At 39.3% G+C, this 13,188-nt stretch overlaps 1 protein-coding gene across 11 annotated transcripts in view; it reads left to right on the forward strand.

Annotated features, from left to right (window-relative positions):
• The window catches only part of DDAH1 (dimethylarginine dimethylaminohydrolase 1), a 255,707-nt gene that overhangs the window by 68,049 nt on the left and 174,470 nt on the right, over positions 1–13,188 (forward strand). The window lies entirely within an intron of this gene.

Genomic DNA, 13,188 nt, shown 5'->3' on the forward strand with positions numbered 1-13,188 from the left:
ATTTGTTTCTTTTTACTCTTTTTTCTATAACCTTGTCTTCTTGCTTTATTTCATTAATTTGATCTTCAATCACTGATACCCTTTCTTCCACTTGATCGAATTGGCTATTGAAGCCTGTGCATGTGTCACGAAGTTCTCATGCCATGGTTTTCAGCTCCATCAGGTCATTTACAGTCTTCTCTACACTGTTTATTCTAGTTAGCCATTCTTCTAATCTTTTTTTGAGGTTTTTAGCTTCCTTGTGATGGGTTTGAACAGCCTCCTTTAGCTCAGAGAAGTTTGTTATTACTGGCCTACTTCTGTCAACTCATCAAAGTCATTCTCCGTCCAGCTTTGTTCCACTGCTGGCGAGGAGCTGTGATCCTTTGGAGGAGAATAAGTGCTCTGATTTTTAGAATTTTCAGCTTTTCTGTTCTGGTTTTTCCCCATCTTTGTGATTTTATCTACCTTTGGTCTTTGATGTTGGTGACCTACAGATGGGGTTTTGGTGTAGATGACCTTTTTGTTGATGTTGATGCTATTCCTTTCTGTTTGTTAGTTTTCCTTCTAAGAGTCACGTCCCTCAGCTGCAGGTCTGTTGGCATTTGCTGGAGTTCCACTCCAGACCCTGTTTGCCTGGCTATCACCAGCATAGACTGCAGAATAGTAAATATTGCAGAACAGCAAATATTGCTGTCTGATCCTTCCTCTGGAAGCTTCATCCCAAAGGGGCACCCACCTATATAAGGTGTCTGTCAGCCCCTACTGGGAGGTGTCTCCCAGTTAGGCTACACGGGGGTCAGGGACTCACTTGAGGAGACAGTCTGTCCGTTCTCAGAGCTCAAACACCTTGCTGGGAGAACCACTGCTCTCTTTAGAGCTGTCAGAAAAGGGACATTTAAGTCTGCAGAAGTTGTCTGCTGCCTTTTGTTCAGCTATGCCCTCCTGCAGAGGTGGAGTCTAGAGGCAGTAGGCCTTGTTGAGCTGTGGTAGGCTCCAAGCACTTTGAGCTGCTTGGCCACTTTGTTTACCTACTTAAGCCTCAGCAATGGCAGACGCCCCTCCCCCAGCCAGGTTGCCACTTCACAGATTGATCTCAGACTGCTACCCTAGCAGTGAGCAAGGCTCTGTTGGCATGGGACCTGCTGAGCCAGGCACGGGAGAGAATCACCCTGTCTGCTGGTTGCTAAGACCCTGGGAAAAGCTCAGTATTTGGGGAAGTATCCTGTTTTTCCAGGTACATTCTATCACGGCTTCCCTTGGCTAGGAAAGAGAAATCCCCCAATTCCTTGCACTTCCCAGGTGAGGCAACACCCGCCCTGCTTCAGCTCACCCTCCGTGGGCTACACCCACTGTCCAACCAGCCCCAGTGAGATGAACCAGGTACTGCAGTTGGAAATGCAGAAATCACCTGTCTTCTGCGTCAATCACACGGAAGTTGCAGACCACAGCTGTTCCTATTCGGCCACCTTGTCCTGTCTTACCTTGCCTTTTTAAAAGGAATTTTATATCATCTACTTAATGAGGGAAAACTCATCTTTAGAGAAGAATGCCAATGAAGGAGTGATAATATTTGAAATTTACTAATTTGCAACTCCCAATGAACTAATTGATTCAGGCAAGGATCTTTAATAGTAAAAGATTATTGCAAAACAGGTTATCCACACAGTTACAAAGCATCACAGAACATGTCACTTCCTAATTGTAAAAAGTGCAAAGGAGAGATCTGGCAGTCACCACTTTAACCAAGTGATCGAACTTACAATTACTAATATGGGACAAGTTTGTATTATGTTCCTCCTGATGGGGTACAAAAGAAATTCATGAAATCATTTATGAAATATTCTTGCCAAAAGGGCTTAACCTGAATCTAAGTAAGCTTTTACACAGGCCTAACCTCAAATAAATAGGAGTTACAGGGAATCAAAGAAAAATCAAATTACAAAGAAACCTGCAGAAGAATCTGAATTTGAGATATTCTATAAAACAACTATTTTTTTTATTCCTCCAAAAGTCATTTTCATGGGGGGAGAAGGACTGGGGGAGCTGTCCCAGGTTAAAAGAGACTAAAAGGCCATAACGACCAAATACATGAACCTCAAAGGACTCTTAGCTTGAAAAAAACAGCTAAAATTTTTAGAAACATTTAGGGAAAACCTGAATATGAGCATATATTAAATAACATGGATATTATATGATATTAAGGAACTAATATTAATTTTATTAGAAATGATAATGACATTGTGGTTATGCATAAGAAAATTCTTATTTTTAGGAGATGCTATTTAATTATTTATTTATTTATTTATTTATTTATTTATTTATTTATTTTGAAGCAGGGTCTCACTTTTTCACCCAGGCTGGAGTACAGTGGCACAAACATGACTCACTCCAGCCTCAACCTCCTGGGTTCAAGCAATCCTTCTACCTCAGCCTCCCAAGTAGCTGGGACTACAGGTGCATGTCAGCACACCTGGCTAATTTTTGTATTTTTTGTAGAGATAGGGTTTCACCATGTTGCCTAGACTGGTCTCAAACTCCTGGGCTGAAACAATCTGTCTGAATCAGCCTTCCAAGGTGCTGGGATTACAGGCATCAGCCACTGCATCTGGCCTACAGAAGATGTATATTTAGGTGTTAATGTTTAGGTGTGACATGAAATGACTTCAACAACTTTCAAAATATATGTATACACACACACATATATATATATATATGTGTGTGTGTGTATGGAAAGATAAAGCAAATATGGCAAAATAGTAACAATTGTTGAATCTACATTGAAGAGACTGTAGAGATATTTATTTTACTGTTCTTTCAGATTTTCTAGATGTTTCGTGTTAAACAATTTAGAAAAGAATTTATGCCTCTACCCCCTCTTCTTGTTTTGTGCCTCTGGCACTCCTTTCTATTCCCATGGTCACTCTCTACCTACCACTCTTCATTGCCTCTTACCTGAACCTTTGTGGTGGCCTCCTATGTTTCTGTCTTCAGTCTAAATGCCTCCAAGTCATCTATCCAAGGCAGCTTCCTAAAAATCAGTTGTCATCATTTCTCTACCTTGCTTCACTCTATCAGTAGTCATTCCCTTCCTCATCACCCACATGGTAAAGTCTGAATAAGCTTAGCAAGCAAGGCCATTCACTCTTTTGCTTCAAGCTACAATGACATCACATCCTTGTTCAAGGTGTTCTCCTACCACCTCATAGCCTAAGCTCTACCTGGGTCACAAACTCAAATGCCCGCATAGAGGGCTGGGAATAAAAGACTTTAGGGTGTGGGTCTAGGGTGAACTGGGGATCGGGAGCCCTGTCTGAAGGGGGCAGCTCTTACTTGGGACCAGGTGAGTGTTACTATGAGAGGATGTGGGCCGAGTGTTGTGAAATCTTTGTTTCCATTAAGTCAGAAATAAAGATGTGTATACTAATACTGCCCTATTTTAAATGCTAATAGGTAATTTATTTTTTTAAAAAAACTGCTGCAGAATGAAAAAATTGTGAACTGCAGAGTATGATTCTGTGATAACCCATGGGACTGAGTGCTCACTCTTTCACACTGACCTCTGTCTTCTTCCTTCTCTATCCATGGTGGGAAGACTTTCTGCATCCTTTTCCTGGTGAAATCTGGTGAATACTTCAAATCCCAGCAGGCAAGGCCATTCATGTTGCCCTGTTAGGCCCAGGCAGACCGAGGAGCTCTCTCTTTAGTGCACCCCAGCCCTTCATTTGTACAACCTTCCTTCTAGAACTTATCATGGAATTACATATCTGGTTGTTTGTCTTCTCCCACTGGATTCTGAATCCTCATGATTAATAGCCACATTTTATACATCTTTTGTCTCCCCTGAGCTGCTCACAGTGTCTGGTATAAAGTCAGCATCCAATGAACATCTGCTGGTTAAGTTGCAGGCTGTTAAAGGTAATGCTATAGAAGAATTTAGGACATGGCTTCTATGACATCCAGTTTAAAATGTACTAAAAATGTCTATAAATCAATTAAAGAAAATTTTCTATTATTATAATATTCCAAGTAAGGTTCTCTTTTGAGATCATTTGTCTACTGTAGGAAGTCAGTTAAACAAGTTTAATTTAAAAAAAACAAAAAATTCTCAAATCAGGATTCTTTCTGACCCTTTAATCTCAGATAATGATAATAGAGTATTGTTTCAAGTATTTCCCTTCTAGCACCATCTTGGTCAAGATCTGGCCAAGGATATAGACAGGTTCAGTAAACCACAAGTGCTCTAAACCTGCTTGAACCTATGTAAGAACTGAGCAGTGGTGTGTGCACTGGATCAAATCACCTTCTCTCCTCGGGACATCAATTCCTATCAGTGCTGTATGCACCTGGTTCTCCTATTCTTGTCTCTTTCATGAAATACTTTTGCCCTCTTAGCAGGTCTTCCAAAATTCAGCCCAAAACTTACTTCTTCCTAGAAGTGTCTGCTATCACCTGCCTTGATTGTTTCGCTGTATTATATTCTCCATTTATCTGTGTTTCTTTTTTGTTAGGTATGACCTACTCTGGTGTGAGACATATAAGAATGATAATTATGATATTAAGAAAAAGATAATATGGCAATAATAATATTTGGCTTTGGGAGGCAAAGGCAGGTGGATCACCTGAGGTTAGGAGTTTGAGACCAGCCTGACCAGCATGGTGAAACTTTGTCTCTACTAAAAAAAAAAAAAAAATCAGCTGGGCGTGGTGGTGTGTGCCTATAATCTCAGCTACTTGGGAGGCTGAGACAGGAGAATTGCTTTAATCCAGGAGGCAGAGGTTGCAGTGAGCTGAGATCACGCCATTGCACTCCAGCCTGGGCAACAAGAGTGAAACTCCGTCTCAAAATTAAAAAAAGAATCATTGAGGGCCATTGTTAAAAGAAATAGCTTACCAGACCCCTCCCTGGAAATTCTGATTCAGTGGGTCTGGCATGGGGTAGGGAATGAGAATAAGTATTTGTATTTTTAACAAGTGCCACAAATAGTTCTTATCATCAGGCAACCCTGGGAAACACTGCCATCATCCTTATAAGCCTGGTTTTGGGAGCAGACTAGTCAAGGTTTGAGGATGGGTTCTCATGCTTTTTAGTGTATGTAACAGTGGGCAAGTCACCGCGTCCTAAGCTGTGATTTTTTCATTTAGAAGATGGGGATGATAATCACTGTCTCAGTGTTGTTCTGGCGACTAAATGACTCATTTAGAGCATGAGCACTTAGAATGTCTGGAACATTCTATCAAGTGCTCAGCAAATATGTGACAATCATATTCATATTTTGCTTGTAGTTTGCTTGGTTATGTTACTGTGATTCAAAATCTGAATGATGGTTTCCTTGGTTCTTCTGTAGCACTATGGTGATTCCGAAGAGTGACCCAGGAGATTTTATCATAGCCAAAGACTATTGTTGAGAGCCTGCTCATCTCTGCCAACTTTTTATTGCCTTAATAAGTTATCACCCTTTGTTCTCTTTAATTTTACCTGTCATCTCCATTGAATTACAGAAAGGTCTTTGAGGCCAGTGACCCTGTCATCTAGTTTTATTATGCAGTAGATCCAGTATCCTTTAGAGTGGGCTATCAACAGAGGGCATGATCTAATAAAACACACATTTATTTCATGGAGTTATAGAGCTATCATCTCTTACTTAGGTTATGACAGCTCCTAATGGGTCTTGGAGTCTTGAGGTCTTATGCTCTTGCTTTCCTACAATGCAGCCTACACTGCAGCCAAAATGATCTTTGAGCAATATCATCACAGCATGCCATCCTATTTGAAACCTTCCAGTGTTTTCCCTGTATTTATAATAAAATCCGAACTCTTTACTGTGGACTTGTAAGCTCTACCTAATCTGAGCTAGTCTGTCTGTCTGACGGCATCCCCTGTGATTCACCTCCTGGATCGTTACATTCCAGCAACACTGAAGTTCTCCCTCCCTAGACTGCCCTTTCCCTCCATCATCACCTGCCACTTAGCCCAGATGTCACCTCAGAGATCTTCCCCCACCTCCATATCTCATGTTTTCCTGCCATTATTTCCTATACCATCTTCCTGCTTTATTTTCTTCTCATCACTTACCACTGTCCAATATTGTACTTATCAGTAAGTGATGTTAGTTTATGTGTTTATTGGAAGCTCCATTATAGCAGGCATCCTGTCTATCTTGTATTCCAAGTACTGGGAACAGAACCTAGTACCTTCATGGGCTTGGTATACATACATATCAAATTGATAAATGGGCTTTAAAGAACATCAGCCGGGCGCAGTGACTCACACCTGTAATCTCAGCACTTTGGGAGGCTGAGGTGGGTGGATCACCTGAGGTCAGGAGTTCGAGACCAGCCTGGCCAACATAGTGAAAACTGGTTTCTACTAAAAATACAAAAAATTAGCCTGGTGGCGTGTACCTGTAATCTCAGCAACTCGGGAGGCTGAGGCAGGAGCATCACTTGAACCCAGGAGGCAGAGGTTGCAGTGAGCTGAGATCACGCCATTGCACTCCAGCTTGGACAACAAGAGTGAAACTCCATTTCAAACAAACAAACAAAAAGATAAAGGACACCTATATAGTCTAATATATCTCAACTTTTTTAAAGCAAGGAACTCTTATCAAACAAAATGTTTGTTTTTAAATTATTAATTTGGTTGGTTGGTTGGTTTTTTTTTTTTTTTTAACTTCTTTCTTGACAATTAATAGGATTCCATACACATAAAAAGTTCTTAGTAAACACTTAACAATTTACTGAGTGCTTGTTCAATGACATCCACCACCAGGGGGACATCAGTCCACTAACTGGTAGCTGTGGATAGTGAGAAAATCTGGCTGAAGGAGAAGCAGATCTGACCCCAGGGGACAAAGGCAGGCAGAGGCACCTAGTGTTCTGGTAGTGTGGCTCCTCCAGGGCTTCCCCATGGCTCTGCAGACAGAGGTGGTAGGAGGCAGGAGAGGCAGAGTTATCTCTGGAGAACCCAAAAGAGAAGCAGCAAGAGAGGACTCTAATGCAGGCAAGCTGCAATGAGAAACTGCCTGGCCTGGAGCAGCCCTGTACCAGTGGCTGCAGCATTGCAGAAACGATGGCAGTGGTGGTGGTGGTGGGGATAGGTGGAAGCAGCAGTGGTGGTGGTGCCACAAGAAAAACTTCTTAGGGAGGTACTAACATGGGAAGCAGCCTCTCACCAGGCTCAAGCCAGAGGGACCTGAGAAGGGGGCAATGATGGCAGTGACAAGCAAGGGGAAGCAAGGAGGTCCTCAAAAGTGTCACATTTTCCCAGAAGGGATTCAAAGAACTGAAATCCCAGCAGTTGAGCATGTGTGATCTCAGTCAGAGCCATTGGTTTTGTTGTCATTTGGGTTGTGTTTACTTTTCAGTATCATTCTCAAGAATTAAGCAAGATAACATGTGCAAAGCATCTAGCAGAGTGTGTGGGGTGTAGTCAGCAAATGTTGTTTTCTCTCATTGTTGGGCAACCACCAGTAGCACCATATCAGAATTAAAGCTGAATAGAAGAATACTGTGTTAAGCTCTGTGGAAGAAACAATGATAAATTAGACATTGTCCATGTCTTCAAAGAGTTTACAATATGGAAGTGACATGATCATTCAAAAAGCAGAAAGTGCAAAGTGCTGTCTGAAGCAGTGCCAATAAAGTGTTAAGTATGTTCATATATGTTCATATATACTTATACCTGGCATAAATTCCAGTGTGGGGGACTGGATAAGCTTTATGGAGAGACCTTGGGTCTTAAAGAATGGATATAATTTAGGCACGGGAAGCATGGGTAAAGGATAAAGAGGAAGAGAAGATAGTGAAGGAATAATAAGAAATTTAGGAGGAAAATCAAGATTAGAGTAGTAAAAATAAGGAAGAATTTCAAACAGGAGATGATGAGCAAAAGTATCCAGTGTGAAGGACTTCTGCTTCTGGCTTTGATAAAGTTACTAGTACCAGCTCTCTTACTATAAATAGCTGTAAAACTGGACAAAATATATGGAGCAACTGTTTTCAGACACTGGAATTCAGGCAGTATTGAACTTTGATCCCTGGGGAAAGGGAAACACATGAGATGAACCCCTTGGTCACCTTGTCTTGTTTCCTGGAAGGACAGCAAAGTGGAGCCCAAGTTGATAACAGTTGCTTTACTGTTCTGAGGAGGCAGAGATCACAGTTCAGGGCTGTTGAGGTGGTTGGAATTTGTAGGTCAGGGTAATGAAGAGAAAGCTGCACAGAGAAACAGGTCCAGAAATCTGCATATGGGTACTGTAAAGTCTTTGGACAAATGCTAAGCTTCTCACTTTCTGGGTGAGAGTCTACAAAGTCTGGTGGCAAATAGCTACTGGGGAGCTGTAAGCTGGATGGAGATTCCAGGAGGTGCACAAAACTGGAGATGCAGATGTTCCGAGTGGAGATGTTCTCAGTGATTCCCCGGGGTTTTCAGTGAAGAACCCAGAAAGGCCAGGCAGTAGGAGCAGGGCTACCCAGCCCTGGACTCAAGGCTATACTACATCCAAATAAAGTTTAAAAACAGCTTGTAAAAATTAAGCTTCTCCACTAGTAAAGTAACGTAACAAAACTTAACGCTCTTTAAATCCAGACCTGATAATGTAGTATTTAATGTCTAGCATAAAATTCAAAAATTACTAGATATGTGAAGAGGCATGACCACAATAGATTTTTTTAAGTCCATAGAAACATACTCAGAGATAGCAGATATGTTAAAATTAGCAAGCAAAGGCTTTAAAACAACTCTCATAAATATGTTTAAAATTTTAAAGAAAATATGGACTCCAATAAATAGAAATTCTCACTAGAAAAGTGGAAATTATAAAAGAAAACCAGCTAGAAATTCTAGAACTGAAAACATGTAATACCTAAAATGAGAAAAAAAATCACTAAATGAGCTTAACAGCAAAATAGATTCCATAGAAGAAAAAAAAATAGTGACATTGAAGACATGGCAATATAAACGATATCAGCTGAAGCACATAGAGATAAAAGCACTGAAAAAAATGAACAGAGCCTCACTGACTTGTGGAATAGTATGAGGTGGCCTAACGTCTGTGAAACTGGAGTTCCAGAAAAAAATGAAAGAGAAATTGGGGAAGAAAATACATTTGAAGAAGTGGTAGCTGAAAAAATTCCCAATTTGGTGAAAAATATTAACCCATAAAGTAAGAATCTGAATAAACACCCTGCAGGACAAAAAACAAAGAAAACCACTCCTGGGTACATTATAACCAAGTTTATGAAAGCCGAGGATCAAAGAAAAAAGTCTTAATAGCAGTACAAGGAAAAGACCCATTCTGCGCAAGACCCAGGGGAACAATAATGCTGATTTATCAATAGGCCAAAAGAGAATTGAATAACACCTTTAAGGTGCTAAAAGAAATAAAACCTGTCAACCTGGGATGAGAAACCTAGTGAAAGATAAAGATCCCTTAAAAAATGAAAGAAAGGAAAAAGGAGAAAATGGGAAGGGAAGGGAAGAAGGGAGAGAGAAAGGAAAAGAGGAGGGAAGGAAGGAAGGAGAAAGCAAGCAAGAAAGAAAGAAGGAAGGAAAGAAAGAGAGAAAGAAAGAGAAAAGAAAAAGAAAGAATGAAATAAAGAGAGAGAGAAAGAAAAAGAAAGAAAGAAAAAGAAAAGAAAAGAGAGAGAAAGAAAGGAGAAGGGGAAGAAGAAAAACACTGCCAAGCAAAAACCGAATGTATCAATGGTACACATATACTATAAGAAATATTAAAGGAAGTTCTTCAGGCTAAAGGAAATGATACCAGATAGAAACTCAGATCAACATAAAAAAATGTCTAGTGCTAGAAGTGGTAAATATGTGGGTAAATAGAAATTACTTTTTTCCTTGCCTGTTATTGAATAAGTAAAACTTAATTATAAAGCTGAGTTTTTGGTAGACATTGCAGTAGTCTGGGAGTCAGGAAATCTGGGATCTGGTCCACTTCTGTAACCTTAGGTAAGTGGCTTAATCAATACTTGATATTCCTCTCTAATTGGTAACAATTCAAGAAGTTTCTTTTTTTTTTTTTTTTTTTTTGAGATGGAGTCTCACTTCGTTGCCCAGGCTGGAGTGCAGTGGCGCGATCTTGGCTCACTGCAACCTCCACCTCCTGGGTTCAAGCAATTCTCCTGCCTCGGCCTCCCGAGTAGGTGGGATTACAGGCATGCACCGCCACGCCCAGCTAATTTTTTTTTTTTTGTATTTTTAGTAGAGATGGAGTTTCAACATATTGGCCAGGCTGGTCTTGAACTCCTGACCTTGTGATCCGCCCACCTTGGCCTCCCAAAGTGCTGGGATTATAGGCGTGAGCCACTGCAACTGGCCTCAAGAAGTTTCTTTTTATCGTTGCTGAATACCTCAAAAGGGCTATCTACTTATTATTTATTAAATTTAATGTATATATGAATTACCTAGGGATCTTGTTAAATTCAAGATACATTAATAAAGTTATTGTGGTATAGTAAAAAGACAGACAAGTAGATCAATGAAATTAAAAAAATATATATATTCTTTTTTATCCCTTTTACTTCTAACTTATTGTTTATACTTATGCTTTATACATAAAGCATCTCTTATAAACTGTATAGCATTAGTTCTTGCTTTTTTATTCTGTTTGATAATCTCTGCCTGTTAATTGGAGTGTTTTGTTCACTTTACACTTAATAAAATTTTTGATGTTGAGGTTACAGCTACCATTATGCTATGTTTTCTTCCATCTATTTGTTTTGCTTTGTCTCTTTTTTGTTGTTTCTCCTTTTCTTCCTTCTTTTGAATTTGTTGAGAATTTTTTTATTATTTTTATTTTTATTTAATTTTATCTTATTTTGAGACAGGGTCTCACTTTGTCGCCCAGGCTGGAAGGCAGTGGCGCGACCTCTGCTCACTGCAACCTTCACCTCTTGGGTTCAAGCAATTCTCCCACCTTAGCTTCCCAAGTAACTGGGACTACAGGCATACACCACTACCTCCGGCTAATTTTTGCATTTTTTGGTAGAGACAGAGTTTCACCACGTTGACCAGGCTAGTTTCGAACTCCTGACCTCAAGTGATCTGCCCACCCAGCCTCCCAAAGTGCTGGGATTATAGGCATAAGCCACCACACCGGGCTCGAGAATTTTTTAATATTTTGTTTTATTTCCTCTATTGGATTGAAAACTATATGTTGTTGTTTTATTTTGGGTGATCTAGGGACTGAAATATGCATCCCGAGCTTAGCAGAATCTACTATGATTTCACATCACTACATGTGTAGTATAAAAAACCTACAAAGCAAATTTTCTGTTTTCCAATATGTTCTTTGCACTGTTGTCATACTTCTACATAAGTTAAGAGCTCCATGGTAAGTTTTATTATTTTTGCTTTAAATAATCAATTGTCTTTAAAAGAAATGAAATAAAGGTTGACATTAGAGCAATTCTAGTAAACTTCCTAGGTTTACTCTGATCACTGTATTTTCCAAATGTCATATGTGAAGTCCTTTACAGGCCCTACCTACTGGGTTGGATGAAGCAATCCTTGAGGGAAGTCACCGCTATAGTCCTGTTGGCTATCCCTCAGAATCTCTTCAAAATTCACCCTGGAGAAGGAGAAGAGAAAGATGCTTAGAGAGGAAGGGAAATACTGGCAAGGGGATGGGGAGAATGAAACCACTTTAAGACTGTATTTTAAAGGCTCGTTAAGCTTCACTTTTAATGCAGTATAATTTGAAGAGATATATTTTCTTTTGGAGGCAAGTTTTAAGACACTAGGCGGTTAGTTCACCCAGAGAGATGCTGGTAATTATATTTGAATTGTCAGCAATTCTAGTTCCATCACCAGAAAGCAAAATGCAAGTAGTAAAAGACGACTCTTTACTTGAAATCTGGGGGGGGGATGAAAGAACTTTGCTTTTCTCAAGGTCATCTGGTATTCAAAGAAAATGTGTCATTGATGATTTCATAATATATAACATGAGAAATTGCATTAGTATAATTATGTTATGTTTTATCATCTTATTTTTTATGTAGAGAACAGATTGCCTTAAATCTGCAAGTATCATATTTGAGTTAAAGTTGCATTCAACATACCATAAATATATACTTCCTAATCATTTAAATGTTTGCAATCATTGTGTATCTCAGTTAAAATATATGTTCACATTATACTTTAAATTTCTATTTCCTTTGGACATTATTGTATTTTGCAGGAACAGAAAGATTATCTAAAAATTTTCTGTAGTGATAATGGAAACCATGTTAACATCTGAATCATGTTCAATGTGAAAAAGAGAATTTGGGCCAATTTAACAGTTAGTACCCTTTCTTGGCAGAGAATGATAGAGCACTGCTGTAAAAAGGACTGCTTTCTTTTCTTTTTAAATCTGCAAAGTGTTACTAAGTACCGTAGTCCCTCGCCTTTGGAAATACCATGACTTTTTGGGTCACCAGCTGTGTTTTATATACCAATGGAGAGTACAACTCATGGCCATTTTTTGCATTCTTAGTGCTATTCGTGGCTGTTTCTTTACCTCATGAGCTGTATGACACCTTTTATTTAAAGAAGTCCTCATGTTTGTGATCACTGTGCATCAGGTTATCAGGTCCATGACTGGCCTTCCAGTTGTTCATCAGTCTGAGCTCACGAAAAGCAGACACAATTGGCAGAGTCATTGTGCTGTTCTGTTAGATTAAGTCATCCTGGTGGTATCCAAAAAATGTCTGGTGTAAGAATTTTTTTTTTCTGTTTTGAATTAATGAAGCAGAAACACAAACTGTGAATATTGTCTGTAAATAGACTTTGTTCTTTTATGCAAAATGTCCTTGATGTTAAGGCCTGTAAGAAAATAGTATGTGTTATATTAGTTTTATAATATTAGTGTTCATGCAGAATGATGGTGGGAAAACCAGCTAGGTTTAATTTCCTACTGGTTATTATTGGTTGATGAATTCCTGTGAAGGTTTATGGCATTAGGTTAAATCATATGAAATTGCTATCTGTGTAGACAATTTCATATGACTCAACCTAACAGGAAACAAAGCAGCTTCAGTTCTAGGATACAAGATATAATTCAATTAATTCACTCTACATCATTATGAGTCTGCTGCAAATATCTTAAATTAATACATATAACTTAAAAATTGGAACTGGAAAGGCAAGATTTGTTTTCCTTTTATTCTTGCTTTGCTTTTACTCTGTGTCATTGCTCTCTTGCTTTCAAGGAAAAT

The sequence above is a fragment of the Macaca mulatta genome, chromosome 1, assembly GCF_049350105.2.
Source record: "Macaca mulatta isolate MMU2019108-1 chromosome 1, T2T-MMU8v2.0, whole genome shotgun sequence".
Classification (NCBI taxonomy): Eukaryota; Metazoa; Chordata; class Mammalia; order Primates; family Cercopithecidae; genus Macaca; species Macaca mulatta.